A 16,464-nucleotide genomic window follows, 5' to 3' on the forward strand; every position below is an offset into this window, starting at 1 on the left:
AGCTTGCTGTCCAGGTTTCGAGAGGGTGCGTTTCTAGATGAGGTATAGAATATTTTTGCTTCCCCCTACTTATACCTCCCGAGGAGATCACGAATGTAAAATTAGAGAGATTCGAACGCGCACGGAGGCTTTCCGGCAGTCGTTCTTCCCGCGAACCATACGCGACTGGATCAGGAAAGGGAGGTAATGACAGTGGCACGTAAAGTGCCCTACGCCACACATCGTTGGGTGGCTTGAGGAGTATAAATGTAGATGTAGATTTAGATTGGTCTGATGCGGTCCGCCAAGCTCTCCTGTACCAACCTCTCCATCTCAGAGTAGCACTTGCAACCTAAGTCCTCAATTATTTCCTGGGTGTATTCCAATCCCTGTTTTCCACTACAGTTTTTATCCTCCGAACCTTCCTCTAGTACTATGGAAGTTATTACGTGATGTGTTAAAACATGTTCAACCATCCTGTCCCTTCTTCTTGTCAGTATTTTCCATATATTCCTTTCCTCGCCGACTCTCCGAAGAACCTTCCCATTCCTTACAAGTACACCAAATTTTCAATATTCTACTGTAGCAACTATGGGAGTGCCAGAACCCAAACATTGCTGACCTCTTTCGCACCCACACGGTAACACAGATGACGACATTAAGTTCTTGTCTGCGTAGGTGTGTGTTATCCGGTTTACGGAGTATCAGTGCAAAGTTCGGCTATATCTGAAATAACTAAAAAAACCAAGCCTGGAGTGTTGTGTAATAAGTAGAACCAAAATTTTCGTTTAGAAAAGACTGTTTTGCGTGTTACTCAAGTCCTATCACCGGAAAGCAAAGCGTGATCCCATCCCACCGTGGGACATCCCTGAAATATTTTTCCGTTATCCCGCATTTCATCTTCTGGTAAACGAGGGGACCATTTTTTATCGTTCCCGTCAAATTTCCTACATCCACAATATTAATTTGCACCCGATTTTGCGTCAACATATTTATAATTTTCCCGCGATTTACGCATTACGAAAAAGTGTTCGTGGAGGAAAAAAGTGACGCCGGCATGATGTTGGCCGTCCAGTAGTGTTTATAAATAGTACGCGGTTAAGTTTCTTTACACCAGAGCGCTATACTCTGCGGATTTGAACCGGTAAACGTGTAACAATTCGTGCCGTATCTCCCACTGCTGCCAAGCTGTACTTGGAATCGTGGCCGATGGGAGTAACTAGGTTCGTTCGAACAGATATATTACGACCAATCACAACAACCGTTTCCAAACTGTCTCTACTGCGCAAACGCATTTTCGTGATTGTTGTGATCATCGTGTCACCTTTGTCGAATCATATTTACCGTGTTTGACCACTTGTAGTGCTAGTCGACCCCGTCATTCACGTTTGCGTTGATCAAATGTTTTTACTTTTGTGTATAAACACAGCGCTGATTACGCATGTTTTTCTTCTGAGCAAAACGTGCTTCGAGAATTTATTATCGTTATCAAGTGCAGTATTTACATATGTATTTTTTTGCGACGTTACAGAAACAATGTGACTGATAGTTTGCGAGTGTGGTTTTCTACCTAACTGAGGAGGCACAGCACCTGATAACCTCAGAAAGACGACTATGGGCAAGACGCAGAACTACACATGCAAATGCAACACAAAATACTTGTCTACATATTTGCCCTTGACGACAAGAAAAAATTCTCGAAACGCAGCGTGCTAAGCATGAAAAAATAACTGGTGCATAATATTTAAATAACAGATGACAGCTGTGGCTTTAAACAACATCGATTATGAAGTATGAAACTGTGCCAAACGTTCCTACATCCCAGATAGTTATCAGTTCCAGTACCATCAACAGTTTTTATTAGATAATAAACCTTTACTACATAATAAACAAGCCCCTGACAAGTCCTTTGATACCTGTTATGTTCGTGTATCACACATAAAGTGCGAAAATGCAAGGGGGTATCCTATACATAACTTTTACAGCTTAAAACGTTATTTCCCACATTTTACATTTTCCCGCATTTTACAACATTTTTTTGAAGTCCCTTGAAAAGTGTAAAAGCGGGAGTTCGTAAACAGGATTTTTGCGAGGTGGGTCACATGTTTATTGATTTCTCTTTGTTCCATTGTTGTATGTAGGATATCTCAGCGAATTCTATCAAATTCTCTTTCATAACCCACGAATACTCTCGATTATCAGTCTCTAACCTCCGACTACCGGGACCTGCACTTCTTCTCTTGCGATTCCCGGTTCTTCACAGGAGGTTATTCGCCATTTCGTTCGTCGTCATTCAAACTTCTTTGACCAGAGTGGGACCCTCTGTACTATGTGACCACTGTGGGATGGTGCATTCGTGCCGTCCATTTCTATCAAATCAGTGTCGTACGTTGGAGCATTGGTCCCCTTCAGATGAAGGAAACGAATTAGAGGACGATACTCCACTTTTCAGTGAGTTAAATAATTTTATCTTCTCTGGCGGAATGGCTAAGACACCGTGGCGCGGGGACTTCATCGTGTACCACGACTGCAGACGTGTACTTGCAAAAACACAAAGATATAAGTAATATTATGCTTCAATGTGATGGTTAATGCTCTTACACACTGTGTGACATTTTATACCTGAAAAGGGCTGCCGGCATAAATTTGCAGTCCGTATTCTACATTTCCGCTCACTTGAAGGGTCAGCTAAAGGTAAAACAGAAATCGGGTGAAAAGAGAACTGTAAAACACATTAGGAGTTACGCGTCTATTCGCTGACGTTAATTCGCCTCCGAATTAGTCGGAGGGCGCTAGCTGCTACATCGCATCGAAAGTCTATTTCACTGGCTACACGTAGCCGTCTGGCTGGCTGGCTGGCTCGTGCACGTTTTCGGAGAATTAACTGGAACGACTTACGGCGCTCGTAGCACCGCTTTCGCAAATTGAGTTACTCCGGTCGCAAGAAAGCCTTTAGCGGAGCGTTCCCTACTCTAGCGTCCTTCACCCAAACAGTCGACGCGAGTTAGCTTCGTGCAAAGCTGGGCGCCCCAGGACCCCGAGTATCTACTTGCCACGGCACACTGTGGCAGTTACCTAAGCACTGCCTCAATTTGGAAATTGATTTGTATGGCGGAGGAAAACTTTCCAGGACATCTGTAAAGGAGAGAAAGGATCGAGACAAACTTCCTTTGGCACTGTCAGTGTCGATAACGTCTACTTGTATCTCTAACGAAGAGAGACATGGGTTTAGTGTCCCGTCGACGACCAGATCATTAGAGGCGGGACGCAAGTCGGCATTGGGTAAGAGTGGGAAAGAAACTGTACTTGTCCTGTCCAAATGAATCGTTCCAGCGTTTGGCTTAGACGATTTGGAGAACTCAGAGAGAACCAAAGTCTGACTGACCGGAAGGCGGTCTGAACTGCTGCCATACTCATTTCTGTAGGGGCTTTACGTCTCAGAATTCACAACTGTCAGCAATGACCAAACCTATATCTTAATTTTATCCATGTTTCGCAGCTTCAAACGTGACTGTAATCAATACATTGGAGGTATGAACTAAAAACGCCTCCAGTCACAATTTTTCGTGTTTCATTAAGTACACGACGCATTTCGGCCCCTGTGGGTCCATCATCAGGTTAGTTTCTCTGTTAATGGATGAGACTTATGTTCAGCCACAGATTCCCTTTAAGTGTGTTGAAATATATGGAAGCAGTGTTTTTGATACTGATACATGTGCCGAGACAGCTCAAGTATTTATGTTTCCCTGTGAATAGTGGCGGGGCATAGCCAGACCTGAGACATTTAGACTTCGTTCGGGAGGAGGGTGCGGGGGGGAGGGGGGGCATCTAAAAGAAGTCGTGTATGTGAAGCCCATCCTAGAGCGAAAATACTGGAATAACGCTTAGTATGTTTGTTTTACTGATGTTCACTTCCAAGACAGTCCTTGCAGAGCCAAGTTCCAGTTACTGGATCATACTCTTTAGTTCTTTCAAATCTTAATTTATGAGCGCCATATCATTGGCAAAGCGCAGGTGGTTCAGATACGAGCCACTTAATTTTTATAAATTTAAAATTTAAAAAAATCACCGTGTTTTAGGTCGGCTATATACGCTTTGCTAAAATCTTTCGTGCGAAGACTCGAGCGTGTGGCAAAACGAGTCAGCCGTGTGAATACGCGAGTACTCTGTCGGCGTCGCGAGTGCGCCGTGTCACCAGCGAAAGCCTAAAATTACGGCAGAGGGGCTGTCCGCCGGCTCGGCTTTATCTCGGCGGCGCCGGACGGAAATAGTGCGCGGCTCGGGGGTGGCGCGGGGTGGGCTATTCCTGCGTCCGGGCGACGCCCAAGGTCGCAGCTCTTTGGGCACGCCGAAAACTCGCGGCCGATGCTGCAAAAAATCTCCCCCCGTGAGGAAAAAAGGCAGGTGTGGCGTGCCGCCTGCCTCCACTTACAACCCCGTGCGCCGGATCGCTTTGTTCTGCCGTGGACGTCTTCCGTCCGCCAGTTGTCAGGAACGCGCAGTACCCTGGAGAAGTGCCGAAGTCCTCCTTAATCCCCTGCCCCCTGTCATCCTTCATATCACGGAACGTCCCAGCGAGACACCCGCTGACTCAACAAAGGTAATCCGGCCACTGTGGGGAAAGGATGCAGCCAGACACTTTCTCCACGTGGCCCCATTTGCGCTGACAGTCACCTGTCGACTTGGGCAGGACACATGTGCTATACTGGGTGAACGACAATAGTTCTATGACTAAAAATCTCATTTAGTATCATATTTCTATGATGTGGTTGTGATTTAAGTTCCTATGGGACCTCATTGCTGAAGTCATCGGTCACTAGGCTTACACACTACTTAATCTAACTTAAACTGACTTACCCTAAGGACAACACACCACACGTCCATGCCCGCGAGAGGACTCGAACCTCCGACGGGGGCAGCCGCGCGAACCGTGCCAAGCCGCTCTAGACCGTACAGCTACCTCGCGCGGCTATTTTTATAAATAAAGCCCTCTAGATAACTTCTTTCTCTATTTACAACGACATTATGACTACTGCCATCGTCAGTTCAAAAGAGAACCTATAAAACAAAGCTCAGTACATCGCAAGTCAAAAAACCTATTGCTAAGCGTTAACGTCCCTCTTGGGCACAGGGAGTTTCATTAAGGGGGGTAGGTCGTGAAAAGGGCAGACTTGGAGCAGGAGAGGCACCACAGGACATTTTAATTTACACTGTCTATAGTTTTACAAATAAATTGATAAAACTTTGTTAGCATGAGCAGGAAGGGTTCAGAATTCACACTAATAACAAAGGAAGTTCAAAAATAAAACAAAATGAAGTTTTTTTACATGTGAAATTTCATCATTTTTTCACTTGGTATTGGCTGCATTTGTTGCTGTAGGTACACTTTTCTTCATAAGTAAGAGAGATTCTTCGATGAATTTTGCACAGCATACAAACCATACTTACAGGTGTATGAAACTCTAGAATTTCCCAAATCTGTTAAAAACTGTGGTAAAAATTTAGATAATTAACTATAAAATTCGAGTTTTCTCTAAACACGAAGTTTAAAACGTAACAACCCATTCATTTTTCCATAGATTAAATAAATTCTAGAGTTTCATACACCTGTAAGTATGGTTTGTAAGCTGTGCAAAATTAATCGATGAATGTCTCGAAGAAAAGTGTACCTATAGCAACAAATGCAGGCAACAGTAAGTGAAAAAAATCATGAAATTTCACATTTAAAAAATATTATTTTTTCGTGTTTTTGAACTTCCACTGCTATGAGTGTGAATCCTGAATCCTTCCTGGTCATGCTGACTAAGTTTTATGAATTTTATGAATTTATTTCTAAATGGATAGACAGTGCAAATAAAAATGTCCTGTGGTGCCTCTCCTCCTCGAAGTCGGCCCGTTTGACGTCCTACCCCCCTTACGTGTGACACTTACAGCTGTTATACCATTTTTAAGTTTTGATTTGACGATGACAGCAGCCCAAATGCCGTTACAAATACAGAAACAGTTGTGTTATATGGAAACACGGCGACAAAGACACGCTTGAACACAAATACAGATTCTGACCGAGCGTGCAGGTTGCGCTGTTGTATTTGACTGCGAACAGGCCTGTGCAATACAGTCAATACGTTGCAGGTGTCATTCGTGATCATAACACTGTTCTGTATAGTTGTGAGTGCATTATGTTGGAGCTAAGTGATTTCGAATGTAAGCAATTTGTTGATGCTCATGTCGTGGGTGCTTACCTAACCAAGACAGGCGATGTGTTTATACCGCGTACAGGAAAAGCGGATAAATATCATTCGATAAGTCACAACTCGGACGAAAGCGTGCGTTGAGTGATCATGACCGACGCTCATTGGAGGGGTTGTGACGAAAAAGAATAGGACGACAGCTGCAAATGTCACAGCAGAACTTAATGTCGCGCTCGCGATCCTGTCAGCACCAAAACAACCCGAAGCAGCTTCATAAGCTGCGAATTGGAAGGCGAGCTGGAATTCCGAAACCACTCATCAGTGATACAAATGCCCGTAACAGAAAAACTTGGTGCCGAAGCTACAAAACCTAGACTGTGAAGCAATGGAAGAAAGTTATTTGGTCTGATTGGTTTTGTTACACACGGTTTCCAACTTATGGTCGCGTTTTCGTCACAAGAGTGAAACATGGCAGGTGTTTGGTGATGATTTGAGCAGGCATATCGTAGTATTCCGTAGGCCCCACTCTGCAAGATCACCTTTCTGGCAAGGATTATGTGACTATTTTGGCGAGTCAAAAATGGTTCAAACGGCTCTAAGCCCTATGGGACATCTGAGGTCATCAGTCCCCTAGAACTTAGAACTACTTAAACCTAACTAGCCTGAGGACATCACAGACATCCGTGCCCGATGCAGGAGTCGAACCTGCCCACGTAGCGGTCGCGCGGTTCCAGACTGAAGCGCCTAGAACCGCTCGGCCACAGCGGCCGGCTTGACCGAGTCCATCCCATGGTATAATGTTTCATCGCCAATGGTGATGCTGTATTCGGACAGGGGCCGTTTCCACACAGCTCGTATCGTCCACGACTGGTTTTGTGAGCCCAAGGATGGATTGTGGCATCTCGCTCGCCACCACAGTCACCAGATACCAATATTATTGAGCATTTGCAGTCTACTTTGAACAGAAGGGTGCGTGGTCGCTATCCACCTTATTCATCGCTATCTGATTTTGCCTCAATTTCGCAGGAAGTATGGCACAAGATTCCATTGAAAATCATGCAGCACCTGTTTCCGAGACGACTGGAAGCTGGTTTGAATGCCAACTGGTTTCTTACACCGTATTAAGTACGGAATGTGTTATAAAGTTTCTATATTACTGTCCACCCTCAATTGACAACTGGTGCCGCCGGGCGTGTGGAACAGCTCTGCTCGTCGTCTACGCGGGTCACCAATGACGTCAACAACTGGTCTGCAGATGGTCTATGAAGAGTGAAAACGGTCGACCACAAATAAAACATCATTTGCTGTCACAGCTAATTATTTCCATCAAAATAAGATAGAGATCGCTGCTGTTCCTAATATGGTTTCATAAACGGGCTCTGCCTGACGGCAAATAATAATAAAAAAAGTCATGCGACTAGGGCCTTCCGTCGGGGAGACCGTTCGCCGGGTGCAAGACTTTGCGTTTGACGCCACTTCGGCGACTTACGCGTCGATGGGGATGAAACGATGATGATTAGAACAACACAACACCCAGTCCCTGAGCGAAGAAAATCTCCCTGCTGGGAATCTAACCCGGTGGCCGATCGGTTCTAGGCGCTTCAGTCCGGAACCGCTTGACCGCTATGGTCGCAGGTTCGAATCCTGCCTCGGGCATGGATGTGTGTGATGTCCTTAGGTTAGTTAGGTTTAAGTAGTTCTAAGTTCTAGGGGACTGATGACCTCAGCTGTTAAGTCCCATAGTGCTCAGAGCCATGTTTTTGAACCCGGGCCTTAGGACTGACATTCTGTTGCACTGCCCACTTTTTTTTTTAATCTCATTTTGTTCTTTTCCGTTCGTTGTATCCGCTCGCGGCGTACGTCGTAAGACATCTGTTTCAGTTAGTCGTTGATCCATTAACTTAATTTTTTTTATTACAGAGAGCAGCTGACCCCTGATCGAACACGCTGAGTTACCGTGCCGGCGCTACCTGGGGGCGGACTGACACCAAATGAAGAACAACAATAAAAAAATAAGGATGTCTGTCACCTGCTTTACCTACGAATGACTTTATGTTATTGATCTTTGTACGTCTAATTTGTTATCCTAAGACATAATGTAAAATTAGGGAAGATCCAGCTAATAATACGCTTAACTTTTATCAGGAGGAATGACCTAATAAAGGCTACCTCCAACGAGAATCAAAACGTCATCGTTTCAACTACATTTTATATGCAAAAAAAAAAAAGGAAAAAAGGATTAGGTCGGTGCTACGACATCCTACGCTCTTAAATGTTGTCTATTTCCATTTGCGAACTTCTGTAAACTCAGTTGTACGGAAAATATAATTCTCAGGACTCAGTAAATATGAATTGTTAGGCAATACAGTCGTAGATGATTTGTGATATTTACTGAAAATTAAGGAATGACATTGTTGCTACGAGATACTATGTGTTTTTCACAGTGACTGGGGGGGGGGGGGGGGGAGTGTTCACAACCAGTGCCGGGCGGGCAGACTATACCTCTCGGTGAAGCTTAACATCAAATTAAAATGAAATGAACACCCTTAGCTGCTTACTGGTGTTGACATAGATCAACGGGGAAAGATGAAAATGTGTGCCCCGTCCGGGACTCGAACCCGGGATCTCCTGCTTACGTGGCAGACGCTCTATCCATCTGAGACACCGTGGACACAGAGGATAACGCGACTGCAGGGATTTATCTCTGGCACGCCTCCCGCGAAAGCCACATTCTCAACGTATTGTCCCGCACTATATTCGTAGTGCCCCCGCCCATTATACTCATTACTCGCGGCGCGTTGCCGATTTCCGTATGAGTTCGGGCACTGTTTGTGCATTCGCACAGAAGAAGAAGATGGTCAAGTGGCTGGTGAGCCTTAACTATATATATATACTAAGATGGTATCTGTTGTTTCGGACAAGTCCGAAAGAACAGATACCATCTTAGTATATATAGAGCTTAACATCGCCTTCTGCCCGACGGATCATAATCAACGATGCCATATTCCCTCGTCCCATGAGACTCTGTTTAACTCTTTCGGATAACGTGCGACACGTCTTCCACTCTTTCGGATAGCATACGAGTGGTGGTGGTGACAATTTGTTATCTGGCCACCGTACTGCCTATTAGCGTTCCGTCTCCAGAGACGGAACGCTGAACCTTGACATTTTAGAAATAGGCATCACAGAATAAAGAGAAAAGAACAGAGGAAGAACAAGAGCACCTTACTGAGCAGCAAAGTACGTAGCCTTCAGAGGCGCCATTAGGGAGAAACTGACGTGCGAAATCGGAGCCGGTGCAAAGGGAGCGCACGTTTCGCTCGCTCAGGCTGCAAGACGACACCCGCGACGAATTTCTGCCCCCGCTCAGTCAGCAGCGCCGAGGCACGCCGGAGCCAGCGCCGCAGAGCCTGCGGCCTACTTCCCTGCCCGCATCGGCGGGAGGCCACCAAACAGAGTCAACATTGACACCAGCCCAGGCGCACTTGTGCGCTTTCACAAGTACGGACTTCAATCACCCGCCTTGCGTGACACGGCGAAGCCCGCCGCGGGCGTCGAAGTGCTGGCCCGGTAACGAGACTGCGGCTTACGTCACAGGCGCACTGTGTAACGGGGCAGCCGCTGTCTCCAACTGCAATGTACCCATACAGTTTCACACAGACACGTACAAGGGGACCGCACCTATTCGTCACCACCGATTTCATCCTGACTTACTGTATATGTGCGGCTTGGCCAGTTATAAGACAAATGGGATCAACAGATGGACAAGAGTTTGTAAAAAAATACAGCTTTTGATGTGGGTTGGGCGAGACGTAGTGCAGTTTTGAGGGAGCGTTTGGCTCGACGGAAAAAGCACAGACCTTTAATCCGAGGGTCTTGAGGTCGAGTCCCTATGCGAAAACTATTTTTAATTTTCGTTGCAGTCAATTTCTACGTTACTCACACTGAAAGTAAACCGAAGTGATGGTCAGTATATTGTATCTATTAATATTTTCATAAAATACATGAAAAACAAAGGCAAAGGGAAACATGGAATAAATTTTCAAGACAGAGTTGTCCTCATAAACACGTAAGTTGACCTCAGTCGGAATACTAAAAATGGTTCAAATGGCTCTGAGCACTATGGGACTTAACTTCTAAGGTCATGAGCCCCCTAGAACTTAGAACTACTTAAACCTAACTAACCTAAGGACATCACACACATCCACGCCCGAGGCAGGATTCGAACCTGCGACCGTAGCGGTCAAGCGGTTGCAGACTGAAGCGCCTAGAACCGCTCGGCCACCCTGGCCGGCCAGTCGGAATACTCTTTTTAATGTCATGTACAACACACATTCGTATATTCTCTTTCCACGTTGCCAGTACCACTCGACTTATAGCCGAACCCTGGACCTGCGAGGGCAAAATTACGAGTAGTTGTCGTGAAACGACAGGGTATGAACGAAATAACGCACTCGTACACGACGTTGTATCCTTTAATCCTTTATGGAAAAATTATTGCCAACAGTGTCCAAATGTCTACAAAAGAGGACAAAAAAGTAATGGCTCTTAGGGCCCGAAAATTCAAAAAAATTTCTTACGTACATGATTGTTAATATTGCAGCGTAGACAAAACAGAGCAGCATGTAGGTCTACACTTCTTGAGAATTCTTCCAATGAATCTGTCAATTTTCTGTTTTTCCTGCGACTAGTTTCATGTGGTCATTTCATATTAATTCGCTCGGTATATTTAATGTATCTGACTGCTTCCACTGATTTTTCTGCAGTAGTTTAAGGAACAGTAAAATTAAAACGAGGCAAATGGAAAAAAGTAAGTAAACCGTTTATTATTTCAAAAATAATTGCTATAATTGTTAATACTTTTAAGCCACTATGAGACAGGACGATGAATACTTTCACGGGAAAATGTTTGCGGTTCCTACTCGATGATGTTTGTACGCAGACATCCACCTCTTCGTCTTTCTTCACGGCCGGTCCCAGCGGAGGTTCGAGTCCTCCCTCGCGCATGCCGGCCGCGGTGGCCGTGCGGTTCTGGCGCTGCAGTCCGGAACCGCGGGACTGCTACGGTCGCAGGTTCGAATCCTGCCTCGGGCATGGGTGTGTGTGATGTCCTTAGGTTAGTTAGGTTTAAGTAGTTCTAAGTTCTAGGGGACTTATGACCTAAGATGTTGAGTCCCATAGTGCTCACAGTCACATCCCTCGCGCATGGGTGTGTGCGTTTGTCCTTAGAATAATTTAGGTTAAGTAGTGTGTAAGCTTAGGGACTGATGACCTTAGCAGTTAAGTTCCATAATATTTCACACACATTTGAACATTTTTTTGTCTTTCTTGAATGTTTCACATGGAAGGAAATCGGATGGGGTGAGATCGGTACGGTATGCAGGATGTGTAAGGGCCTCCCAGCGAAATGGCTGCAGCGCAGTCAAAATAACCTTGGTAATATGTTGGCTAAAGAACATTGTGGCCGTCTACCTGCTTCGGATGAAGAGGTGCATGCCTGGGTACTCCGTTGGACCGCAAACATTTTTTCATAGAGGCGTTGACCATTTCGTCTCACAGTGGGATAAATGTATTAACAATTATGGCGATTACTTTTGAAATAATAAACAGTTTACTTACTTATTTTCCATCTGTCTCGTTTTCATTTGACTGCCCTATATACAATTGACTTAGGAGGAAAGGTAGTTACTTCGTCCGGTCATAGTATTAGTAAGTCTCAACAAAAAGCTTCATACGGACATATGCCGTATTCCTAATAGTTTCCGAGATAGACCACATTTAATCTAAATTGCCATTTATTTTCTGTATTATTCGAATATTGACGTTGTTTACTATGTGCCACAGTGGTATAAAGGAAGCTGAGACGAGCGAACTGATACAAGACACTTGTGGTCTATCAAGTCGGGAAACTAAATTTGGCCTACAAAAACTGCTTAAGCTGCAGCACATGCGCATCAGACGAGACTTTCAATATTTTCGCGCTCTCTTCACGCAGATCATTAGTCATAGAGAGAAAAAAAAAAGAATAGGCACCTTTTTGTAGGATGGCAACGGCCTTGCCGCAGTGGATACACCGGTTCCCGTGAGATCACAGAAGTTAAGCGCTGTCGGACGTGGTCGGCACTTGGATAGGTGACCATCCAGGCCACCAAGCGCTGTTGCCATTTTTCGGGGTGCACTCAGCCTCGTGATGCCAATTGAGGAGCTACTCGACCGAATCGTAGCGGCTTCCGTCAAGAATACCATCATGACGACCGGGAGAGCTGTGTGCTAACCACACGCCCCTCCTATCGGCATCCTCCACTGAGGATGACATAGCGGTCGGATGGCCCGGTAGGCCACTCGTGGCCTCAAGACGGTGTGCTTTTTACCATTTTGTATGAAATTTAATATAGTTTAATATTGTATTACAACACGTTTTCGCTGGAGAATGCGCGTTTCGAGTTATATTATATGCGTTATATCTCAGAAACCATTCGGCATATGTCCAAAGCAGTTTCTTTGTTCAGAAGCACTAATACTATCGGCCTTCAAAGCGTGCACCTTTCCTCCTGACTGACTGTGTGTGATCATACAGTAGTGGGATTTTCTTGGATTTTCGACTGAATGCACTTTTACTCCGTAACTTTTTGTCAAAGTCACTGAATTCATCTCACATAGAAATTCTACCCTATCACAAGAGAGGTAGTTCTGTTTGAGATAAGACAGAATTTAAAACAATTGAAAAGCCACGATCGCTTCAGTCGTTTATTAGATGACCGGTTTCAGCACTCTGAAGATGCCATCATCGGATCTGAAACGTTGATTTTGTCAGATGGTTTGCCTCATATGCCATTATGTCCATACGGTTTAATAAATGGTAATCGACGTTTCAGAGCTGATGATGGCACCTTCAGAATGCTGAAACCGGTCATCTAATAAACGACTGAAGCGATCGTGGCTTTTCAATTATTTTAAAAACAGAGTGATCGCCCCACGACACACCATGTGTTCACTGCAAAATAAGACAGAATTAATGCCGTATCTCTGTAATAAACGAAGCTGCGCAGTGTCTTTGGTCTCTGTTTCATGAGCCCCGACTCAGTATCAAGTATCTGTACAGAGCCAACAATTTTTTGGGAGAAAAGAGAGGCCTTTATATGTAAATGTAGCAGAAGATTGTAGGCCAACTATCCAGACAGAGGTAAGGCAGGTGCAGCTAGCTGCCGAGAACGAGAACGGAAGCAAGTGTAGCAAACCGGACGTAGACCGAGAAATACTTGACGGGATAAAGATTCTACCAGCGTGCAACTGCAACCGGTAGGCTGTCTATAGCGAGGAGAGCTCGGAAGCAGGCCACCCCGCAGGTGCGATTCAAGGTCGGCGGAAAGGGAAAAAAAGGATGAGTTTCGATTCGGAAGGGTAAAAAAGAAGGGAAGGGATGCGAAACCGGCCCGGCGAAGGTCGGCGGGGAGGAGCGGCGGTGAGTACAGGAAGGGCCAGGTGCGGCGCGAAGGGCCCTGCGCTGGGCCGCCGCCGAGCCTGACCGGCCGTCAACCCGCGGGTGAACGCACGCCCGCCACCGGGCGTCGATCCCGGGAGCCCGGCGCCGCGTACCGCCGGTCCCGTTAGCCGGGCTCTGTGTGCGCCAGATCACGCACCGGCACGCGCCTTTCCCAGAACGCCGGCGCGCCCGCCGACGTGCGCGCTATTCTATTCCGCACCGCTTCTTCCCTGCTGCGGCCGGCAAAAACTCGCCCTATTATGCACGGCGCGCGAAAGTATCGACAGTGAGGCGGCCACAATCTCGTTCGGCTTCCCGTCTTCGGTCTTTGTGAGCCACTCTCCGAGACTGTTTGAGAGTGCTGGTCGGCGTGTAATCGGACGGACACGGTCTCGCCAATTCAAAAAGGGTCGAGGGAAGGCCCGCTAATCGCTCTACCGGAATTCCGCATCTTGCCCTTCAGGCAGAAGAGCGCGTATTATGTTACGGCAGATGAGGTACTCTGCGTTTTGGAGAAAGACCAATGGGTTAGCGAGTTCTCATTCTCGTTTTAACTCTTTGTTTAAATCGGCTCACCCAAACACATATTTCTTTGAGTAGCTTGAGAAGAGTGCAAACAGACAAGCAATTAAGTAAATAGTGTCGGCTCTCGTTCTGTACGAAAACGGATAGCAAACAAAAGAAACAATATTGATACGGAACATAATTATATAGCAGATACAGGGTATCTTGGCCCGCGGTGACTGCTACGGCCATGCTGCAGCGCTGCTCAGTCGCTACTGGAGTACTACTTATTCTTTTCGTTTTACTTTCACTGTTAATACATTTCTATATACGAATGTCGCACTAAAGTAATTAAGGGCCGCTCAATCGAATGGCCAACTAAAATTCCGCCTTAAAATTGTTTTGCTTGTAATGGGAAACAAATCGCCGCTTTCCGTCGACACTGGGCATGATGACCAGTGTTTATATGGGCTTATTCAAAATACGCTTTGCAATGTGTCTTCGGGAGCACCGAATAAAATGGTGTGTGCGTGCGCGCACCTGTGTGTGTGTGTGTGTGTGTGTGTGTGTGTGCGTGTGTAATCTGTCTATAAAAAAAAATTCACTCAACAAAACTATAACGAAGAAAATTTGTCAGCTGGAGAATTTTCAGGGCACTGACGGTCCGCTGCGGCACAGATCTCATTTCAAGTGCTAGTGAACTTGGTTTAAGAAGTTCTATTGGGTCATTTTTTGACTTTTGTTAACTAGTAAAGTAATACAGTACTATTTATTGTCATGTTGCTTTTTATTTTATCTACGTCCTTGGCGATGGGAGTAATCGAAACATGTCAATGAAGTAATAAAAAATATACCAAACAACGTAGACAGTATTAATCGGGAAGGAAAACAGATCAGTTTGTCAGCGTAGTTTACATTCGTAACAATAATCATCATCATCTATCTCAGAGGCTGGACATTTTCGTCCGTTCGGTCTCCTTCTAAAATGGTCAAGCCATCTTTTCTTAAGACCTTTCGCCTCTTGGTTTACGGTGTTTTATTGTGTTAGTGATTTTTCCATGTGGTAGATGGTTTATACGTTCTTTCCATGTTATCTGATGCTATTTTATAGTGTCGATTATGCATATTCAGTTGAGCTCGATTTTATAATTTCTCTTTTTTCCATTAAAGTATCTCCAGTCAAGTATGTTAGGAAGACCATTCCACAAGTTTCTGTTTCTTGTTACCTCTCTTCTTAAGGATCCAATTTTCGCATGTGTAGAGCAACGGTTGTATAGCCATAACGTTGTAGAACGTCTATAGATTATGTGGACTTTCTTTCCCGACGCTCTGCGTGTAGTTCCACTAACACACTTAGACGGGTCTAACATATTTTATATTTCATTACTTGTGCCTTACGCGTGAAAAATATTGCCCTCTGACTATTTAAATGTAATAACTTGCTGTAAGACCAGCTTGTCAATTTCGATCTTGAGTTGCATGGGATGACGTTCTGAAAGTACTATCTATTTAGACTTCGTAATAGATTGTATTCTCCGGCTGTTTTCCTTAAATTAAAAACGGTTTCTTCTAGGTCATTTTCATTCTGACTAATAAAAATAAAAAGAAAGTCGTGTAACTAGGGCCTCCCGTCGGGTAGACCGTTCGCCGGGTGCAAGTCTATTTGACGCCACTTCGGCAACTCGCGCGTCGATGGGGATGAAATGATGATGATTAGGACAACACAACACCCAGTCCCTGAGCGCACAAAATCTCCAACCCAGCCGGGAATCGTACCCGGGCCCTTAGGATTGACATACTGTCGCGCTGACCACTTTTCCTTTTTTTAATCTGATTTTGTTCGTTTTCGTTTGTTGTATATGCTCGGGCCGGACGTAGCAAGACACCCGTTTCAGTTCGTCGTTGATCCATTACCTCAGTTTTTTTTTATTACAGAGGGTAGCTTATCCCCCTGACCAAACACCCTGAGTTACCGTGCCGGCACCACTCACCTACCGGAGGCGGATCTGACAGATAATTACTTGGTTGTCAGCTTTTAAAATTTTTTATTAGGTGTACCTAGCTGACATCTTAAGATCAAAATTGACAAGCAAATCTTAGAGCAAGTCATTATATTTAAATATTCAGAGAGCAATATTTTTCATAGCCAAGGTACAAATAAGTGTGTCTGTGGAACTACACGCAGAGCGTCGGGAAAGAAAGTCCACATAGTCTATTGACGTTCTACAACATTGTATCTATATATATGACCGTTTTGAACAAAGCTGTTATTCAGCAACCGTATATTAGTTTCAATATGAGATGAAA

At 45.0% G+C, this 16,464-nt stretch overlaps 1 protein-coding gene and 1 long non-coding RNA gene across 2 annotated transcripts in view; one reads left to right on the top strand and one right to left on the bottom strand.

Annotated features, from left to right (window-relative positions):
* The window catches only part of LOC126175685 (uncharacterized), a 165,312-nt gene extending 157,129 nt beyond the window's left edge, over nt 1–8,183 (top strand). The window contains exon 3 of the long non-coding RNA XR_007535601.1: nt 8,091–8,183. This is a non-coding gene — a long non-coding RNA (uncharacterized LOC126175685). The remainder of the gene's footprint in view (nt 1–8,090) is intronic.
* The window catches only part of LOC126175684 (ecdysone-inducible protein E75), a 466,380-nt gene that overhangs the window by 360,609 nt on the left and 89,307 nt on the right, over nt 1–16,464 (bottom strand). The gene's annotated exons all lie outside the window — the stretch shown is intronic.

This window comes from Schistocerca cancellata, chromosome 3 (assembly GCF_023864275.1).
Source record: "Schistocerca cancellata isolate TAMUIC-IGC-003103 chromosome 3, iqSchCanc2.1, whole genome shotgun sequence".
NCBI lineage: Eukaryota > Metazoa > Arthropoda > Insecta > Orthoptera > Acrididae > Schistocerca > Schistocerca cancellata.